This window comes from Pongo abelii, chromosome 6 (genome assembly GCF_028885655.2).
Source record: "Pongo abelii isolate AG06213 chromosome 6, NHGRI_mPonAbe1-v2.0_pri, whole genome shotgun sequence".
Taxonomy (NCBI): domain Eukaryota; kingdom Metazoa; phylum Chordata; class Mammalia; order Primates; family Hominidae; genus Pongo; species Pongo abelii.
In genome coordinates, this window is record NC_071991.2 from 34869435 (window position 1) to 34890114 (window position 20680).

The window sequence follows — 20680 nt, forward strand, 5'->3', positions numbered from 1 at the left end:
AAGGCAAGAGACAGAGGTGGGAGGGACCTTTTCTTCCTCTTTTCCCATTGTGCTTTTGAATCAATGTGTTGTAGTCAGGGATAATCACAATTATTCTTGGAAATTTTCAAAGAAAAAGTTTGTTAATTGACTTAAAGCAAGGTTAATCAAGCAGACGGGAGTGACCTCTTTGGGGCCTTCTCTCTATTGCAGAGAGAAGTGGTGTGGTGAGCGTAGTCTCCCTCCTCCTGCGTGGCCTTCTCAAACCTTGACTCCATCTTGGGGTGCAGGCTCTCTATAGAAATTCACAGGTTGTCTGTTCAGTTCTTCATCATGTGGTGCAATAACACACATGGTGGATTATATAACCTATTTTTTTTTTTGTTGGGGGAGGGCAGTCCCATTACCAGAACAAGTCCCCCCAGTGGAAGGCAGAAGAGGAAGGGGAGGGAGATGGGCATTTTCAGAGCCTGAGGTGTGCCAGGAAATGTACGTTGGCTTACCAGTTCCCATGAGAACCTTGTGAAATGGTGATCTCTGTTCACATCTTCAGATGAGGAGTTTGAGAGAGTGAGTGGAAGGTCTGGGTGGTGGCCTGCTGTACTAACCCCCCTCCACAGACAGATAAAACTGCCAGGTGCAAATGAAAACCAGAAATCCTGCAACTCCTTGCCATCCAACTACCGATTGTTTAAAATCTAGGAAGTGCAGGGTTATCTATGGGGTAGGGTTAGGTGGAGAGGGAAAGCTGAGGTGGTTCCTGAACACTTACGTTTGGTTCACTCTATTTGCCATCAGAGGCAGTCGGACTCCACAGTGGTTTTTCTTTTTTCAAAGAATTTCTGGCCCCTTCAAATTCAGGAAGTTCTGGAAATCAGGCAACAAAATTTAATCATGACATTTTCTACCCAAATAGGCACTGAAAGTTCAAAGTTTCCAGATAAGCATTCAGCTTCTTGATACTTATCTAACCTTAAACTTCAAGCATCCTGATGTTCATTAGCTTCAAAACCAGAGAAAGTCAGGTACCTCTTTTGTAAAAGACTGTTTTCTATGATCATTGCTGCTATAATTTAGGAAGAGGGTGCTGAGTATTCTAACTTTATAGTTAGTCATGCCAGTAACAAATATTGTCCATAATACGCTACTAGGAGGGAAAAAGTAAAAATCCCATCAGTAAAAGATTGACTTATAAACAGAACAGGGTGTCCTAGTTATCTGAATACCCACAGATACAGATCTCTCCCACACTGAGGCCTGACCATAAACAAGGGCTGCATCCAGGCACGCATCGCATGTAGAAAAAGCTGACACATGCTTATAGAGCACAGTGATTGATTCACAAAGATGTGTCCATTCTGGAAAAAAAAATAAGGCCCAACTCAATTAAGAATGAACAAAAAAGTTCCACCATCTATTTGTATCATATTTTGTACTTTTCAAAACACTCTCACTCTCGTTAACTTACTTGATCTTCCTAATTATCAGGGATATAGGTAGAGTCATTATCATTGCCATGACACAGCCAGGGAATTTCGAGGCTCAAACACATTAAGTGACAGTGATGAGGATCTGCAAGAAGTAGCCCAGGGCTGTTGCTGGGATCCAGGCTCATGCTTTCCTAACTGTGATCTCTATGTGTTAATACTGAAAGAGAAGCATGGAGACAGCAGAGGATGAGCTCATGACCACCATTTATTTTCAGCTTCCTGGAAAAAGAATTGAGCTTTAAGCTACCAGCCTCTTCTATTCCTGTTTTGGCCACTTAATACTTATGGGATCTTGAGGCGGAATACTGTAAAATGGAAGGTTTGTGAGGATTAAATAAAATAAACATATTAGGTACTTACTATGAATGAAATTTTACTATGTTAGATTTCATCTTTAGTTCCTTCCCTCTAAAGATTTACCAGAACTAAGTAATCCTATTTCTATAAACAGTACCAGCAAGTCAGTCCAGCTACTTCTCTTTCATCCTAGAGATTCCATGGGATGCCACCACTTCTCCTAAACTCTGTTATCTCATGTATTAACTGGCTGAAGATATAGAACTAAAAAGATACAGTCCCTTCCTCAGTGGGGCTCAATGCTTACAGTTTCTTTCTTCCTTTTTCTTCTTTCTTTCTTTTTTTTTTTTTTTTTTTGCCTCTATCAATCAGGTCGGGATGAGCAAACTACGGCAATGGACCACATTTGGGCTAGTCCCTGTTAGTATTCAATTGTGAACTAAGAATGGTTTTTACATTTTTTAAATGGTTGCAAAAACCTCAAAACAAGCATACTATTTCCTGACATGTAGAAATTATAGAAAACTCAAATTTCGGTGCTCATAAATAAAACTTCTTGGACATACAATCATATGCATTCATACTCAATGTCTATGTTTTTTTTCATGCTATAATTGCGGAGTTGAGTAGTTGCTACAGAGATTTTATGGCTCAGAAATCCTGAACTATTTACTATCTGGTCCTCTGAAGAAAACGTTTCTTGATTTCTATTCTATATACCATTCTAGATTGTACTGCAAGAGTGTCCAATGCCCTGTATATTGTTAGCACAAAATATATGCTCTTTCTTCTGCTGTCTTTAGCTTTAGTTTGCTTTTTCTAGTATCTGAAAGCTGAAAGCTGAAAGCCTCAGTTGTTGCTCTAAGACATTGTTATTTTCTGGTATGCATGTTAAAGATGTAAATTTCCCTGTAAGCTCTGTTTTAACTGCATCCTATAAATTTTGGTATGTTGTGTTTTCATTTTAATTCCATTTAAAATAGTTTACAATTTCCCACATGATTTTTTTCCTTTGATCCACTAGTTAATTTGGTAACGTGCTGCTTCATTTCCGATTACTTGGGGTTTTTCCAGATTTCTTCCTATTGTGGATCTCTCATTTAATTCCATTATGGTAGAGAATATATTTTATACGATTTCAGTCTCTTAGATTTATTGAGAGTATTTTGTGACCCAGCATATGCTTTATTTGATGAAGACTGTTCCACACTCAATTGAGAAGAATATGTCAGTGGGTGGAGTGTTCTACAAAAGTCAGTTAAGTTGAGCTGGGGGAGATGTTGTTCGAGTCTTCTATATTCTTGCTATTTTCTGACTAGTTGTTCTATCAGTTATTGAAGAGAGTATTACAGTTTTCAACTATTATTGATGAAATACATATTTCTCCTTTGAATTCTGTTTTTGCTTCATGTATTTTTTGGCTGTTTTTAAGTGCATATGCACTTAAATTATATATCTTCCTGATGTGTTGACCCTTTTGTCATTGTGAAGTGTCTGTCCTTGTCTCCTATAATTTTTTTTTTTGTCTTAAAGTCTATTTTACCTGTTATTTGTACAGCCATTCCTGTTCTGTCATGGTTATTGTTTGCATGGTATATCTTTCTTGTCTTTTTAATTTCAACAATTGTATCTTTAAATCTAAGCTGTATTTCCTGGTGATAGCATATTGAATTGTCTCTCAGTTTTTGTGGGGAATTGCTTCAGGATCGACTGTGACTACTAAAATCTGCAGATGTTCAGTCCCTGATATAAAGTGGTGAAGCATTTGTCTATAACTTATGCACATCCTCCCGTATAATTTAAATTATCTTTAGATTACTTGCAATACCTAATACCATGTAAATGCTATTGTTATATTGTATTGTTTAGGAAATAATAAAAAGAAAAAGGTCTATACACGTTCACTACAGACACAATTTAAAAAAAATTTTTTTATCCACAGTTGGTTGAATCCACTGATGTGAAACTCACATATACCAAGGGCCAACTGCAGGTAGGTCTTACTTTTCTATCCAGTCTGACAATCTATAGTTTTCGAATGGGGTGTTTAGTTTATTTATATTTAATATAATTATTGATGTGGATGAATTTATGATTATCGGTTTTTAAAATCTGTTTTCCATTTGTCTCATGTCTTTTATTGTTCTTCTGGTCCTCCTTTGCTGCTTTTTTAATGTTGAGTAAATATTTTTAGTGCAGTATATGAATTCATGTTTTTACTATATTAAAAAAATTTTTCTTAGTAGTCGTGGTAGAGATTTCAATACACAACTTATTACCATCAACTTTAGAGAGAAATTTTGCTCCTTTTCCTTACCACTCCTTTGAGCTGTAATTGCCATATATATTATGTCTGCAGAGGTAATTAATGTAAGAATACAGCATTATAATTATTACTTTACACAATCCTATGTTTTTTAAAGTTAAGGAAAGAAATGAGAAAAGTATCTTTATAGAGTGTTTTCTATTTATCCACATATTTATCATTTCTAGTGCTCATTTTTTTCATCCTGTGGAGTTTAGTTACCTTCTGGTGCGACTTCCTTTTAGCCTGAAGTATTTCTTATAAAGCAGATCTGCTACAAACATATCCTTTCAGTATTTGTTTACCTAGGAATGTTTTCATTTCTCCTTCATTCCTGAGGATAGTTTTACTGGATGTATAATTATTGTTTGGTAGTCTTCTTTTAGCAGTTTGAAAAAGTGATTCCATTGCCTTCTGGCCTCCATTGTTTCCTGTGAGAAGACAGCATTAATTATATTGTTTGTACCTGATGGCTGTTTTTTCTCTTGAAGCTTTCAAGATTTTCTCTTCGTGTTTTAAAATTTATCTAAGATGAGTCTAGGTGTGGATCTCTTAGCGTTTGTCCAAGTTGGTGTCATTAAGCTTCTTGGATCTGTAGATTATTATTTTTTCATCAAATTTGGGAAGTTTTCAGCCTCTATTTTTTCAAAGAATTTTTAATTTCTTTTTGCTCTCTCTCATTCTTCTGGGGTTTCCCATTACCCGTATATTGATAGACTTGATATTGAACCGTGGATCTCTGAGGCTTTGTTCATTTTTATTCAATCATTTCTCTTTGTTTTTCATATTAAATAATTCATATTGATATATATTTTTAATGTTACTGAACCTTGCTTCTGCCATCTCAAATACGTAGATGAGCTCTTTAGAGAATTTTTCATTTCAGGTTTATTCTTTTAAACTCCAGGATTTTCACTGGGTTCTTTAAAAAGAATTTAATTTTTTTTATTGAGACTCTCCATTTGTTAAATCTATTGGCCAAGTTGCATGTATATTTCTAACAATATCTTGAAGGTAGGGTTTAGGCCTAATTAAATTTTGTATCTAGTTAAATTGACATATTCTAAAAAGTTGGTTTTATTAGTAAAAAACAGGTCTTACACAGTTGAAAATTAAATAAAAAATGTGAAGTGAAAAGTAGAAGAAAGAAACTCTACTGTCTTTCTAAGCATAGGGACAAAAGTAAAATAGATGAAAGAGAAGATGGTTGTCATGAAGGATGGAGACAAAAGACTAACCAAGCATTATAGGTATTCCAGAAGAAGAAAACAAGCAAATTAGAATTGAAGCAATAAATAAAATCAAGACTGATGGAAACATTCCTGAGCTAATAACAAAGTGCCCTGAAATGGAAGTGAACTAAGTGATAAGGAGTGCACTAGAACTGCCTTGGCAAGATTTTTCAAATACAAAGATAATAGTAACAAAAAATCTGTTGTAAGCTTCAAGAAAAAAATGAGGAAATTGATTATACACAAATGCATAATAACTATCATCACCATCATCTCACAGCTTTCCTCTGTAACAGTACTTCTGGGAAGAAAAGGCAGAAACAGCATCTACAGGGATTTTAGTACAAAATGTTTGGCTCAGGAATGTGATACACCACCAAATTTCTATTCTAATATAAGGGCTAGAATAAAGCATTTTTCAGATATTCAAAGAAAATGTATCACTTATATTTAATAATGGTATAACTGCCATTATTAAATGCCAATAATTGCCATTATTAAATAAAAGTGATATAAGTGGTATATTTTCTTTGAATATCTGAAAAACAGATCCAATAAACGGATCAAAATTTAATCAATGTAGAATAGGAAAGTTAAAATATCAAAGGACTAGAGGTAAAAATTAAGTATTTTAAGATTGGTTTCAAGTTGAATACAACATTAGTGTTATTTCTGAAACTGAAAATAAAACAATTTAATAACAGTCATCTAAATGAGCATTACTGCAGAGTATAATTCCTAACTTGTATATGAATTCTGACCTGTTTCCATGGCTGCCTAGAAAGTAGAATTGTGAAGGATTCTGAGGCTACACCTGGCTCAAAGGGAAAGGGTGCTGTGATTGATTAGTGGTATTTCCTGTGGTCCATCTGTAAGGCCTGCCTCAGGTGCTCAGGTATGAACGCTCATATGCCACTGTCATGTCACCCTTGCATTTCCATAGCCTAGAAACACTTAAACATAATTGATAATCTAGACTAAAGCTTATATTTAGAGTTTATAAATAGTTAAAATACGAATCGACATAACATATATACAAAAACTAAATAATAATTTATCTTATACATATATAAAATATCAGAAAAAATATAAAATATAATATATGATGGATTTTCAAGATGGGGATGTCATTTGCCAATGGTTAAAACCAGTGCTACATATCTTTTTAATGCAAAGATATGTTGAAACATTTTGAGTGGCATCCACAGAATACAAGTTCCCTGAGATATTAATTGATCTACTAAAAATAAAGGTTTTCAGAACAAATAACCTTGTGAAATGCTACACATCAAGTCAGTATCACGGATATTGATGGTACATATTAGAATATTATCATCTCTAAGAACTTCCATGCCAAAAACCGTAATAGGTAACTATAACCCTTTACCAAAGTTACCAAATATAAAACTGATAATATGCTTGGATGCCAGTAGATTGTGATGTCACTTATGTATAATGTAATACCCAGGGTCACTGCTAAGAAAACCATACCAATAAATATAAATGCTATAAATAAATCAGGAGGACGAAATTTAGAAGTAGAGGCTAGATCTGTGTTTCCAGGGGTTAGGAGTAGCATAGGGTGGGCAGAAGGACAAGGTGGAAGGTGCTATGAAAGCACAGCCTGAGGGGTCCTCGTGGCAAGGGAATGCCTCTGTACCTTGACTGCTATGGTGGATCCATGGACCTACACATGGAATAAAATTGATACAACTAGATACACAAGCACACCCTCAAGTATAAGTGAAATGGAGGAAATCTGAATAAGATCAGTGGATTGTGTCAATGTCAATGGTTGTGATATTGTTCTGTAGTTTTGCAAGATGTTAGCATAAGGAGACAGGGTACATGGGATCTCCATTATTTCTTGCAACTGCATGTGAATGTACAATTATCTCAAAAGTTTAAAAGTTTGGTTAAAAAAAATCCCCCTTTCCTAAACATGAAATCAATAGGCCAAAAGTCCAGATGGGAACTCTAAAATGTTCAGGAAGTGGTAAAATACTTATTAGTAAGTCAAAGCAGCCTGTTGTAATGTATCAGGTAACTTCTGAAAGAACAATAAGAGACCGTATAACCATTAAGTAAATGGAGGGAAAAATGGAAGGAACTTTTTTAAAGTTTAATTAGCACAGAATTAAAAAAAAGGAAGGAAAAAATGAAGTCCAGAACAAGTGCAACAAATAGAAAATGAATTGCAAGATAGTAGATTTCAATCTAAATATAAAAGTAGTGGAAATAATGAAAATTGGTAATATTTCAAATAAAAAGACTATGATTGTCAGTCTGAATTTAAAGTTTCAAAAAAATAAGATTTATACCTCAGGTATAAGGACACAGACAGCTTGGAAGTTATTTCTTTGAAAAAGCCAATCAAGTTGATAAATCTCTGGCCAGACAGATAAAAGAATAATGAGACAGGCATACATTATCAACATTAGGGATAAAAAAGGGACATTTATAAAGAAGCTATGGACATTAAAAAGCTAATATTAGGATATTATTAAAAGCTTTATGTCAATAAACTTGATGATTCAGATAAAATGTCCAAATCCCTAGAAAATACAACTTTCTATAATTGACACAATAAGAAATTGAATATTTGAATAATCCTCTATCTAATGAAGATATTGAATCTGTCATGAAATCCTTCCACTAAAGAGAACTCCTATCTAATTGGCCTTATTGGTGACTTTTTCCAAACACTTCCAAACAATAGAAAAATAAGAACCTTTCAATTTATTTTTATAATGTTAGCATACCCTGGATATAAAACCTTCAAAGAACATCACAATAAAGGAAAATTAGCAGCCAAATCATTTTCATGAACACAGATACAAAATGCCTAATCAAAACATTAACAAAATCCAGTAACATAATAAACAGCAATACAGACAACTAAAAAGGGATTACTCCAAAAAGTCAAGTTTTGCTTAATATTGGAACATTAACCAATGTAATTTTCCACATTTACAGATTAAAGAGAAACATCTTATGATTATCTCCATAAATGAAGAAAAAGCATGAGATACAATTGAATACCGATTCACAATAAAAATTCTTAGGAAACTAGGAATCTTTTCTTTTTTTTTCTTTCTTTTTTTTTTTGAGATGTAGTCTTGCTCTTTCGCCCAGGCGGGAGTGCAGTGGCGCTGTCTCGACTCACAGCAAGCTCCGCCTCCCGGGTTCAGGCCATTCTCCTGCCTCAGCCTCCCGAGTAGACAGGACTACAGGCGCCTGCCACCACGCCCGGCTAATTTTTTGTATTTTTAGTAGAGACGGGGTTTCACCGTGTTAGCCAGGATGGTCTCGATCTCCTGACCTCGTGATCTGCCCATCTCGGCCTCCCAAAGTGTTGGGATTACAGGCGTGAGCCACCACGCCCGGCCAGGAATCCTTTCTTAATCTTATAAAGAAAATTCACAAATACAAAACAGAAGGAAAAGAAAATAAACAAAATCCTATAGCAGCTTCCACTATGGTTGAGTTAGCTCCTGCTGGACCAAACCTCCCAGAGACTAGCTAAAAACCCTGGACAAAACACAAAAATATGACCTGAAGGCACCGGGGTGAATGAACATAGGCAGATGCCACAGTGGAGTTGATACTCAGAAGAAGACACGATATAGGGTAAGTGTCCTTTTTCATGGTTGGCTTTTAGCTTGCAACAAGACCTGGATGTGTGCCATGCAGCCTGATGTGAGGTGTCTGGGCCAACTGGAATTAGAGAGGCATCAGTGCAGGAGAGGGAGATTGGTTATGGCCAAGGAGATTAATTAAATAAATATTAAGAATAATGAGAACTAGTTTCTTATCTTTGGAGAAGGATGTTAGAAATATAAAAGAACCAAACTAAAACTATGGTTCCGAATTGAAATTGAAGCTATCTGTAGATTTGCCCATATATCACCTATGTGTAGGTATTTATACAATGATATGCCCTAGCTCTGTCTCCAAGAAATAGTAAAAACAGCAACATTCAATAGCAATGAGTACACTTAGACCCAGCTCTCGGTTTTGCAATACCATTTCCACCAAATGGGAACCAGGGATCCTTGGAATAATGGTTGATTCCAAAGCTAGAACAGAGAAAATATGACATGAGCCTGGAATATTTTGCTGTGATAAAGTAAGAAAGTTGTTAAAGTTTGAAAAGGAACCATTAAAAGGACACAGAAGAAAACTTGAAAAGGGTCCCACTGTTCAAATCTGGAAGAATTTAAACATTAAAATACATCAGTATAGTAATGGATTATAATCCACTGAATTTATTAGGGAACTAATAGTTCATAGTGATATAGACAATAAAAAGTGAATAAATTATAACTTTAATGAGGCATGGGATATTTGCATAGTCTCTCAAAGCAGCTACCCATACAACACTCAATTAAAAAGGAAAAAAGAACAATTTTACAGTGAAGAAACATGACACTTACCACTTTAAACAATCAAAGTCAACATCACTAGTAATGAAACAAATCAAAATTGTGTTCCACTTGATAGGACACAGAAAGACAAATCACAGCAGAGCAAATCATGAGGAGACACCAGGCAAATCCAAATTGGGAGAAATTCCTAAAACACCTGACCTGTATTCTTCAAACCTGCCAAGAACATGAAAGTCAAGAAGATACTGAGTAACTTTTTCAGGCTGAAGAAGACTAAAGAGAAATTGTAACTAAAAGCAATGCATGTTTCTAAACTTGATCCCTTTGCTGTAAAGGATATTTTGGACCAAATGGCAATACTTGAATTGGGTTTGTGGATTGAATGGCAGTCATATAACAATCTTAGTTTTGTATTTTGATAGACTTATGGAATATGTTTTTGGGTAATTTCTTTGTTTATAGAAAATGCGCTCTAATTTGGGATAGATTGAGCATTATGTCCACAACCTGTCATCAATGATTTGAAGGTACAAACTTCTTAGTAGTGTTCTTGAAACTTATCTCTAAATTTGAGACTGTTTCCAGAAAACATTACTGTAAAAAGAAAGAATATGATCAATTTGGAAAATTCCACATGGGTCAATATGTTTGTAATGTAAGATACATGAAGAAATAAATATAAGGTACATATTAGGTTTTGAAAAGATAGTGGGAGGTAAAGCTAGAGCCGTATTACAAAGAACCAAATGATTCTTATGTTTGACATTTTAGGATTTTATGGAAAGGAATGTCATGATCTTTCCATAAAGGATGGCATTTTAGAAAACAGCATTCCTGTAGCTTAACAGAAGATATAAGGAAGAGGGTGGAGACACTTTAAATAGACAGAGTGACTATTTACAAAGCAAGTTAGAGGTGATCAGACCAGGACTCAGGGAGAGATGCTTCAGATTTTGTGTCCGTTGCATACATATTACAATCACAACCCAGCAAGAATGGTTGGAGGGAATGGTTAACTGTAAACCAAATTGTAATGGGACAAGGAACAACTGGGAGATAAAGAGTGGCAGCTTTGGCAATCATGTATCATAATAGATACCTTGGATTTTTCATTTTTTAATATACCCAGATCATTCCTGAATCATTCAGAGAAGCACAGCTCTATTGCCAAACATGCAAGGCTGTCCTACTGCCTCAGGCCGGCATGTCACCAGGCAGGCAGAACTTCAGTTCTGAGAGCCTATGGTTGGGACATTCTGACAAGAGTTGGGGAAAGAATGTTTCAGGTGTCTGGCGGTACTTGTGACATTTGTGGGAGGTCTTGGGACCATACCAGCAAGGGCTCAGGATGGCAGATGTTTAATGCCATTCCATAGAGGCAGGTTCTGGAGAGCGGAGATGTGCATTGGAGTCTAGGGAACAGAGCTGAGGTTGGATGTCAACAGCAAACCATTGGGAGGGTCTTAGCAGACAAAGAAGGGAGAGCACATGAGAGCCAGTGACAGTGCAGTCAGAGGTGAGATTACATGCAAGCTGGTCCAAAGGACGCACCCCCCAACCTGTTCTGTGGCTGCCCCTCCTGCTCTCCGTGGCGTCCTGAGCTAATCAGGCAGGAATGGAGACAGGCTGAGCAGGAACAGAGCTTCTCTGTTCCAAGAATGTCCTGGGCCTTTCAGAGGCATTATTGTGCTTAATACTTGCAACTAGCCCACCAGGTGGGTATTTAGACTTCATTTATACATAGTAAACCTGAGGCTAGGTGGAGAAGCACAGTGCTTAATTCAGTGGGAATCCAATGCTGTCTGACTCCAAAGCCCTAGAACTTGCTTCTGCACCCCTGGCACTTGGCTCGGATCTACTTACAAGCAAGAAAGCTTGTAGAGTGATGCCCAGGACAATGGCAGAATATGTTCCTTCCATAAAGCAGTCAGAATTATAAAATTCAAGATGATGGAGAATCTTTGTATTTTTACCTGTAATCAATGGTGTATCCTAGAATTTTAGAATTCCAGGACTGGCTGAACTTAGTTGCCAATTTATCATTTTTATTTTTAACTGGTTTGCAAATTGTAGCGCAAATAATTGAGGCAACTTCACAATGAGGACATTGGATATTAAAGCGCATGGAGGATCTATTAACTTTTGTTGAATGAAACAAAGTTTTAGTTACTTCCTATCAATGTTGTTCTCTCTCCTTCATGAATCTATTGCTTCACAGAAAATGTCTTAAAGACACAAAACAATAAAACAACAATAACAAAAAAACACAACCCCTGTCATCTGTTTTAAAACAGTTCTTACAATAATGATAGTTTACAAACTTGTGTGACTTGCAGATCATAATAAAGCATTAATAAGTACTGACTACGCTTGTAATAGTTTAACAATTTAAAAATCATTTTAGCGACTATTTTATCGTCATCTAAAATATAATCTCTCACTATGGCTATAAAAATAGATGGCAGCTGGTTTGCAAATTACTGTGATTTTGTGATATAGTTATTTGAATTAATTTGATCATCACAGTTTTGGACACTGAATGGGTTCTAGGTCCATTGAATGAATACATTGAAAATATAGTCAGTGTGACCGGTTTTGCTTTAACCTGAGGGACTTTGATTTGCCCTTAAAACCACTTGGCTTCTTCACTCTTTTGCCGGACTTGCTTTTCATGGTCAAGGAACACCCTTTGTAACACTGGTTACACAATCGCCCTCCTGTGTGTTAGGCACAGAAAGTACTCACTACCCCCCTGTCCCACAATGTCTTCGGCACTTGATATTGTCAATCTTCAAGCTCCTTGCCACTGTAATATCATTGTGGCTTTGATTGGAATTCTCCTGCTTATTAATGAGATTGAGCATCTTTTTCACATTTTATTTTTCTCTTGCATGAAGTACCCATTGAAATAATTTGTCCACTTCTCTATCGAATTGTCATTTTTGTATCTATATATTGGGACTCTTTTATATGTTTTAAAAAAATACTTTCAGTGATCTGTGTTGCAAATATTTTATTCCAATGTGTATCATCTTTTCACATCTTCATTGTACCTCAATTTTCAGACCAATTGGTCAATCATTTCCTTGAATGTGTTTTTTGACTCTTTAAGAAAGTTTTCCCCATTCATGGTAATAGTCTACTACATTGCCTTTCAAAACTTTTAGGATTTATGTCATAAATTTACCTTGAAATGATTTTAGTGTATTATGTGAGATAGGAATCCTAGTTCATTTTCTTCCCTATGTAAAAGTAATTGTTGCTGTCCATTTTCCCATGTTCTCCAATGGTAGCTGTCATAACTGAGTTTCTATTTTTTTGTTAAGTCTGTTTCTGGGTAGTCTATTCTGTTCTCTAAGTATATTTGTTAATCTCTATACAAATAAAACATATCTCAATGATAATATTTTTATAATATGTCTTGATATGTGGTAAGGTCCATCCTTCCAATGTATTCTTCCCTTCAGCAATACTCATTTTTTAGAGCCAGCTTGATGTAACCGATTACCTGATGGAAATTTGTTTGGATTTTTCTTTTTTTTTTGGGAGGGTTTTAAAAAAATTATTATTATACTTTAAGTTTTAGGATACATGTGCACAACGTGCAGGTTTGTTACATATGTATATATGTGCCATGTTGGTGTGCTGCACCCATTAACTCATCACTTAGCATTAGGTATATCTCCTAATTCTATCCCTCCTCCCTCCCCACACCGCTTCTTGAATAGAAGGATGAATTTGAAGATAATTAACATCTTAATATATTAAGTCTTCCTATACAGATATCTAATTTTTTTGTTTAGGTCTTCTAAATTTGTACATCTATTAATATTATGTTTATTCCTAGGTATTTACAATTTTGGTTTCTATTGTAAATTTCATATTATTTAATATTAAATTTCCACACTGTAAATACTTTTGACTGAGGTATACAAATGCAATTAACTTTTCTCTATTTATTTTGTATCACACATTCTTTTAAAATTCCATTATTTAATTCTAATAATTCATCAGTAGATTCATTTGGATTTTCTACAGAACATCATATTATCTGCAAATAATTGTGGCTTTGTTCTATTCATTTAAGATGTCATTCTCTTATTTTGACATCTTATATGTCATTTAGATGTTCTAGTCATTTAAGAGCCATTCTCTTATTTTGTATCCTCTTCTTGTCTTTTATTGCTGGCTATGGCCTCAGACATAATGTTGAAGGAAAGTGTGATATTAGGAATCATTGTCATGAAACTCATTATAAACAGAAGGCTTTTAACAGTCCACCATTAAATATGATGTTTTTCCTAGGATTTTAGTAGCCTCCTTCTATCAGTTTAAGTAAGTTTTCTTAATTTCCTACTATTCTGAGCAATACTTTCATGAATAATGAATGCTATTACATCCCTTTTTCTCATTTTTCCCCATTTATGTAGAAATATTTTTATCTATCAATGAGTTTTCTGATGCTAAACCATGTAGTTATAAGATGAAACCCTACATAGCCATGACATAACATTCTATACATGTTAGATTTCATGCACATGTTCTTTCTTTTGTTCTTCGCAGATGAATTAGATTGGCCTATGCTTTTTTTTTCACCTGTTTATTCTTATCTGGTTTTAGTATTTGGAGCAAATTAACTCCATAAACTTAAATAGTATTCTTTTCCTCTGTACTCTAAAAGAGTTTGTATCAAATTAGAATTTTTTGAGTAAATTGTGCAAGAATTTACTTTTACAATTATCAGGTATAGGCATGATATTTTCTTTTTTTAAAAGATTTTATGCTACTGATTCAATAGATTTAAGGGATGTTGGACTGTTTGATTTTTTTTTAACTCTCCTTGAGTTATTCGTTAAGTTATATTTTTTTCTAGAAATTTGTTCATTCTAGTTTGGTTTACATATTAAATTGTCATCAGGTTGTACTCAGTATACTCATCTTTTTACTTCTTGAAGCATCTATAGTTTGAATTTATTTTCCTTTTCAGAAGTTGCTTCTGTGCATTCTCTTTATAATGTGAAAATTTTCATTAGAGATTTCTTAATTTCATGAGATTTAAAATAAACCTGTTGTTTTGTTTTTCTAATCTGTCATATTTTAGTTCTCTATTTTATTAACTTCTGTTTCTATCTTTACCATTTTGCCCTGGGTACTGTCTTTGGGTTTATTCTCTGCAATTAAAATAGGATGATTCCCTTTCTCTCTCCCTCTCTCTTTCTCTTTCTCGCTTTCTTTCTTTTTCTTTCTTTCTTTCCTTTCTTTCTTCCTTTCTCTTTTTTTTCCTTTCTTTCCTTCTCCTTCTCCTTCCTCTTCCTCTTCCTCTTCTCCTTCCCTTCCTTTCTCTTCCCTTCCCTTGCCTTCCCTTGCCTTCTTTCCCTTCCCTTCCTGCCTCCCTCCCTCCCCCCTTTCTTTCTTCCTTTCTTCTTTTCCTTCCTTCCTTCCTTCCTTCCTTCTTTCTTTCTCTATCTCTCTCTCTTTCTTTCTTTCTTTCTTTCTCTCCTCCTCTCTCTTTCTTTCTTCTTTCTTTTCTTTCTTGGTTTTACTTCTGTACATTTTCTATTAAGTGTTATTTTAGGTAAGTCCTATGTGATTTTTTCCAATTTTTCATTACAATAAAATGTACAGAACATAAAACTTACTGCCTTACCTTTTTAAAAAGTATACAGTAGTTCAGTGGTATTAAGTGCATTAACATTGTTGTGCAACCATCACCACTAACCATCTTCAGAATTTTTTTGATCTTGTAAAACTGAAACACTGTCCCTATTAAACAACAGCTCTCTATTCTTCCCACTCTTCAGTCCATGGAATTCACTGTTCTACTTTCTGTCGCTAAAATTTTGAGTTCTCTAACTACGTTATCTTTTTGAGACTAGTTTCTTTTACTTAGCAAAATATCCTTAAGATTCATCCATGTTGTAGTACATGTCAGAATTTCCTTCCTTTTGAAGGCTGAATAACATTTCATTGCATGTAAAGACCATGTGTTTATACCTTCACCTATGGATGGACATGGGTTACTCCCAAGTTTTAGCAATTGTGGATAGTGCTGCTATGCACATGGATGTACAGAGATCTGTTTGAGATTCTACTCTCAGTTCTTTTGAGTATAACCCAGAAGTAAGATTTCTAAATCATATGGTAATTCTATTTTTAATTTTTTTGAAGAACTGGCATATTGTTTTTCACAGTGGCTACACTACTTGACATTCCCACCAGCACAAGAGTACCAAATCTTCACATCCTCACCAACACTTGCTATTATTATTATTTTTGATATTGGCCATCTTAATGGGTGTGATGTGCCTATATGTTTTGATATGTAGTTTTTGAAGTAATGTTTATTTAACAATTTAATAATGTTCCAAAAGTTATGTATTCTTCAGTAGAGGAGTTATTTGGAAGTGTAATTTAAATTTCACAGGTTATATATATTTCAGTTATTTTTTAAATAAATTGCATTCATGTCTGTACTTAAGATTTCCTTGTTTCTAACACCTAAAATTAAATGTTGTTATTATTTCTATTATTATTTTATCATACAGTCAATAGTTATTTAGATTTACCCATCAGATTTAGTAATGTATTTACTTATAATTTTTTCTTACAGGTTAGATTTTCCATCTGAGTTCATATTTCTTATTTAAAAAAAACACCATTAGAATTTCTCTTCAGTTGGTGTCTATAGATCCATTTTTGTTTATCTGAGAACATTTTCTATTTTTCCTCTGTATTCTAGAGTTTTACTAGATGTACAACTCTAGATAGACAGATCTTTCTGCCAGCACCTCCATGATATTATTCCATTGTCTTCTGGTTTCCATTACTGCTGTTGCAAAGTCAGCTGTCAGTGGAATTGCCATTTAATGTCAGGTTTTTGTCTTTTCTTTGACTAATTTTCAGATCTTTACTTTGTCTTTGGTGTTCTGAAACATCAACACTTTGTATCTAGGTATGAATTTTATTTTATTTATTTTGTTTGAGATTATCTGGGCTACCTGAATGTTAAGAGAAACATCTAATAATCAGCTCTTGAATATTTTCAACCATTTCCACAAAAGATATTGTCCTATTTCTCTCCTACTAGACTCTGAATAAATGTTAGACCATCATAATCTATTTTCCATGTCTCTTAATAACCTCTCTTTATATTTAGCATCTCATTTTCTTTATGTGCATAGTCTAATTTCTTAAGATTTAAGTATCAGATAAATAATTATTCAGCTATATATAATTTGTTGTCTATTGTACTTCAAATTGAAATACTTTAAGAAATTTTTAGAAGTTTGATATACTTTTATTTTCTAACATGCCTAATCATATTTTCATATCACTGGTTGTTACTCATGATACCCTATTTCCTTTTGCTTTTGATGTTCCTTTGACATTTATCTGTGGGAAAATTCTGGGAGAAATGAATTGAAATGAGTTTTCTTGGAAAGAATTTGTGTTTCCTTCTAGGAAATTATGGGTACTATTAATCTGAGACAGCTTGAATTCCTGGCTTTAAATTTTTCAGGCAATAGAGATAGCCAGAATTTGAGTTTGAAAATGCATGTGAATGTCATCTAGGAACAATGAAATCTCAGTAGAGATATTTATCCTTTTACATAGTGTCAGTGTCAAGGTAGGCAACTTTTACTTTTGAGTCCTTAAATAAGGTAATTTTGTTTCTAAATTACCCTGTCCTTCTGTCTTTTGACTTTAAGTAGACATCTCTTTGGTGCCCCAACTTGGGAAAGTACTAGGCTTATTTCTTGTTCCTTGTGCTCCAAGCGTAGACATGAAGCCAGAAAGTTAACTTCAGTAGGATTCAACTGATGCTTCTGGGAAAAAGACAGCTTAAGTACTTGCTTATGTCATTGGATTCTTTTTTCATTTATTTATTTGATTTTGAGAAATACATTAAATATATTTTAAAATATGTTTTATATTGTATTTTGTTTGTTCCATGGGAGAGTATCCCAGGACATTCTACCATAATGCCAGAAATGGAATTCAGTTTTTAAAAGCAATTTTCATGGACCTCAAAAATTGAATATTTAATCACACTTCCAAATTTATGACACATTATAACCATTAGTCCACCCCATTGTCATTGTTCTCCTCATGTAGACAATCAACATCATGTGTTCAACATGTATTTTGGAGGTGTTCTTTCAAAATGTGCATTGCTGTGTGCATGATAACATGTGCATCACACATGTTATAATATAATCTTATTTTCTTTATTACTTTTCTGTAGTAAGTGCTATTTTTAAAGATTTCTCTGTGTCTGCCTCTGTACATCTAATCTGTTTCTTCTAACTGTTAAGTAATGCTCCATTGCGAATACCCACCACATTTTACTGATCCATTCTTCTTGCATAAATTTCACTGTGGTATTCAACTGTGTATTTTCTTGTGCCGCCATAGTGAAAGCTATAGGGAATATCTTGATACTTGTGCTGTTGAGAATTCCTGGGTTATATCTGGGGTATGATTATACTTAATTTAACTAATGGTACTAGATTGCTCTCTGCAATCACTAAAGTCAGTCTATACCTCCACAAGCCATGCAAGAGAGGATGTGTATTCCACATAATCTCCAAATGCTTTACTCTATCTTGCTTTCTAATTTTGTTACCTATAAGTTTTGTCCACAGTTCCTGATATTGAACAGAAATATTTAGCTTTCATATGCTCCATTGGCAGTTTTCCTTACTTAAGGTTTATGCTTTTGTTACCCTTCTAGATCACTAAGATACTGCTGTACATTTTTCTTAGTCAAACTTTGTTGTTTCTTCTTTTACATTTAAATCTTTAATTCAGCTCAATCTGGGCTATTCACTTAGTAGCCAAGAGTCACATGTAGCTACCAAACACTTGAAGGTAGCTAGTACAACTAAGAAACTAAATTTTAATTTTGTTTGGTTTTAATTACTTTAAACTTAAAAACTTAATCAGTGTAAAATCATACATAATGTATTGTTTTGAATTTAACTATTGCACCATGTAAGATATTGCTTTATTGTGGTGTACCTGCTGGGCACATGCATTATTTCTGTTGGTACACAGAAACATAACCAATATAATTGGCATCAAACAATTTTTTTAGTCCAAATGATTTTTTCTATGTGCCGATGTAACATTGTAGATTGTTTATTTTAATATATTGCAAAACCATCAAGACTTAGAGTGATGCCTAAGTAAATTATAATCAGTAATTACATTAAATATTATTATTATTTGATATATGTAGTTTGTTTTTTTAGTGTAAAAATAATGTTAACAAATTTTTACATTTAAAATAAAACCATACTACTGCTACAGATTCAAATGCAGATGCAGCTGTGTGTAATACAATGGGAAACATTTTTAAAAAGAGAAAGATTGGAAAAAAGTATGTCACAAATTTCATGATAAATAACAATTACAAATTGTTGTATCAGAGTAAGAAAAGCAAGTTTTAAAGATAATAAGGTACATAATATTAAGAGATGTTTTCAGCACATACGTAGTGAACTTAATAAGATGCTTCCTCTCAATAGTCAAAAAAGCATTGACAATAATTAACTGAAATCAGAATTAAATGATCAACACAAAACTTTTAAATGATTTTCATCGGAAACTGGGCTTATAACTTTGGCTAGCTATAAACTGAATTAAATTCTTGAACAGGAAAAAATCATTTTTAGTCAGAAAGATGGCAAAAATCATTATTAATTTATGAAAAATTTGTTAGAAAGTTGTAAGAAAAAGACTAAAAAAGATATTTTACTGTAAGCAAAAGACCTGTAGCTAAGCCACAGAAAATTTGCCCATAAAGTGCAATACCTTTCTCACAATATCAAAGATTAACTGATTCAACATTTTAAAAATTGTCAGTACCTCTGGATGCATCTTGTGATATGAGATGCTACTCAACTAATGCTTTGGATATATTTTGTCTCAAAAAACTATCAAATGTATGTAGAAATACTATCAATTCACAATCTAAAAATTTAAACTTGTGGTATAAATACTGTTGAATCTTTTCTATTTTTCAAAGAAGGATTTCAGATAGATATGAAAAGGTCAGCTTCTATCACAACAGAGTATTCCAGCTATGTTAGGTTGAAAATCTGGATTCACTAGAATTTTAAAATGAGAGACTGATATTTCCTTTATTGCTTCATTCCACACTATGTAAGTATTGAAAACACTTTTGTTTAGTTTCATGAAGCTTTTAACTTCTGTTAACGGTATTATGAATGTAGAATTGCAATCTACAGCATAATGTAAAATGGCTGCAAAGCCTACAGGAAAAGTTTGGAGTACGCTTTGTTGATATGGATAATTATGGTAAAATAACCTCTTTGATTTTATGTTAATGATGCTTACTGATAAATGAGTTAGTGAAATTATTTAACTTGGACAGACATACTATTGGTACCAATATGCTTTTTCTTCAAGTTAAATCGATTTTTAAAAAATAAGTGGATTAATTTTACCAATGTGGATTCAAACATTAAACAAAAGTGATTTTTATTTCATGCACAATTTAATTATTGAAAATTTATTAAGTGTGTTTAGAACAGCTTGGATACGTGAATCAACTGTAAATTTCAACTGTAAATTTTCTGAAATCTAACATAGATAAATTGTTTCCAGTGAGATTTAGAGATGGATCAAAATGGGTTGTAAGTGTAAAATATACACCATATTTTGAAGTCTTAGAATAAGAGGAGGTAAAATATATCAATAAGTTTTAAAATATCGATTACATGTTTAAATAATAATATTTTGGACACACTGGGTTAAATAAAATATATTACTAAAGTTAATACACCTGTTTCTTTTCACTTTTTAAAATATGACAATTAGAAAATTTTCAGTTACATCTACCTCTCACTTTACATTTCTATTAGGTAGCATTGACCTAAAGAACTCATTTTAGAGAGCTAGTTTATTTTTCTGTATGTCATGGATGAGTTTTCCCAAAACTATCGTCTAAAAAATCTCCCACTT

At 33.7% G+C, this 20680-nt stretch overlaps 1 long non-coding RNA gene across 1 annotated transcript; it reads left to right on the forward strand.

Annotated features, from left to right (window-relative positions):
* Positions 1–6108: 6108 nt before the first annotated feature.
* On the forward strand, positions 6109–11892 carry LOC129060310 (uncharacterized). The gene is made up of 3 exons (XR_008526909.1): positions 6109–6198; positions 8280–8933; positions 9807–11892. It is a non-coding gene; the product is annotated as an uncharacterized LOC129060310 (long non-coding RNA).
* Positions 11893–20680: the final 8788 nt, after the last annotated feature.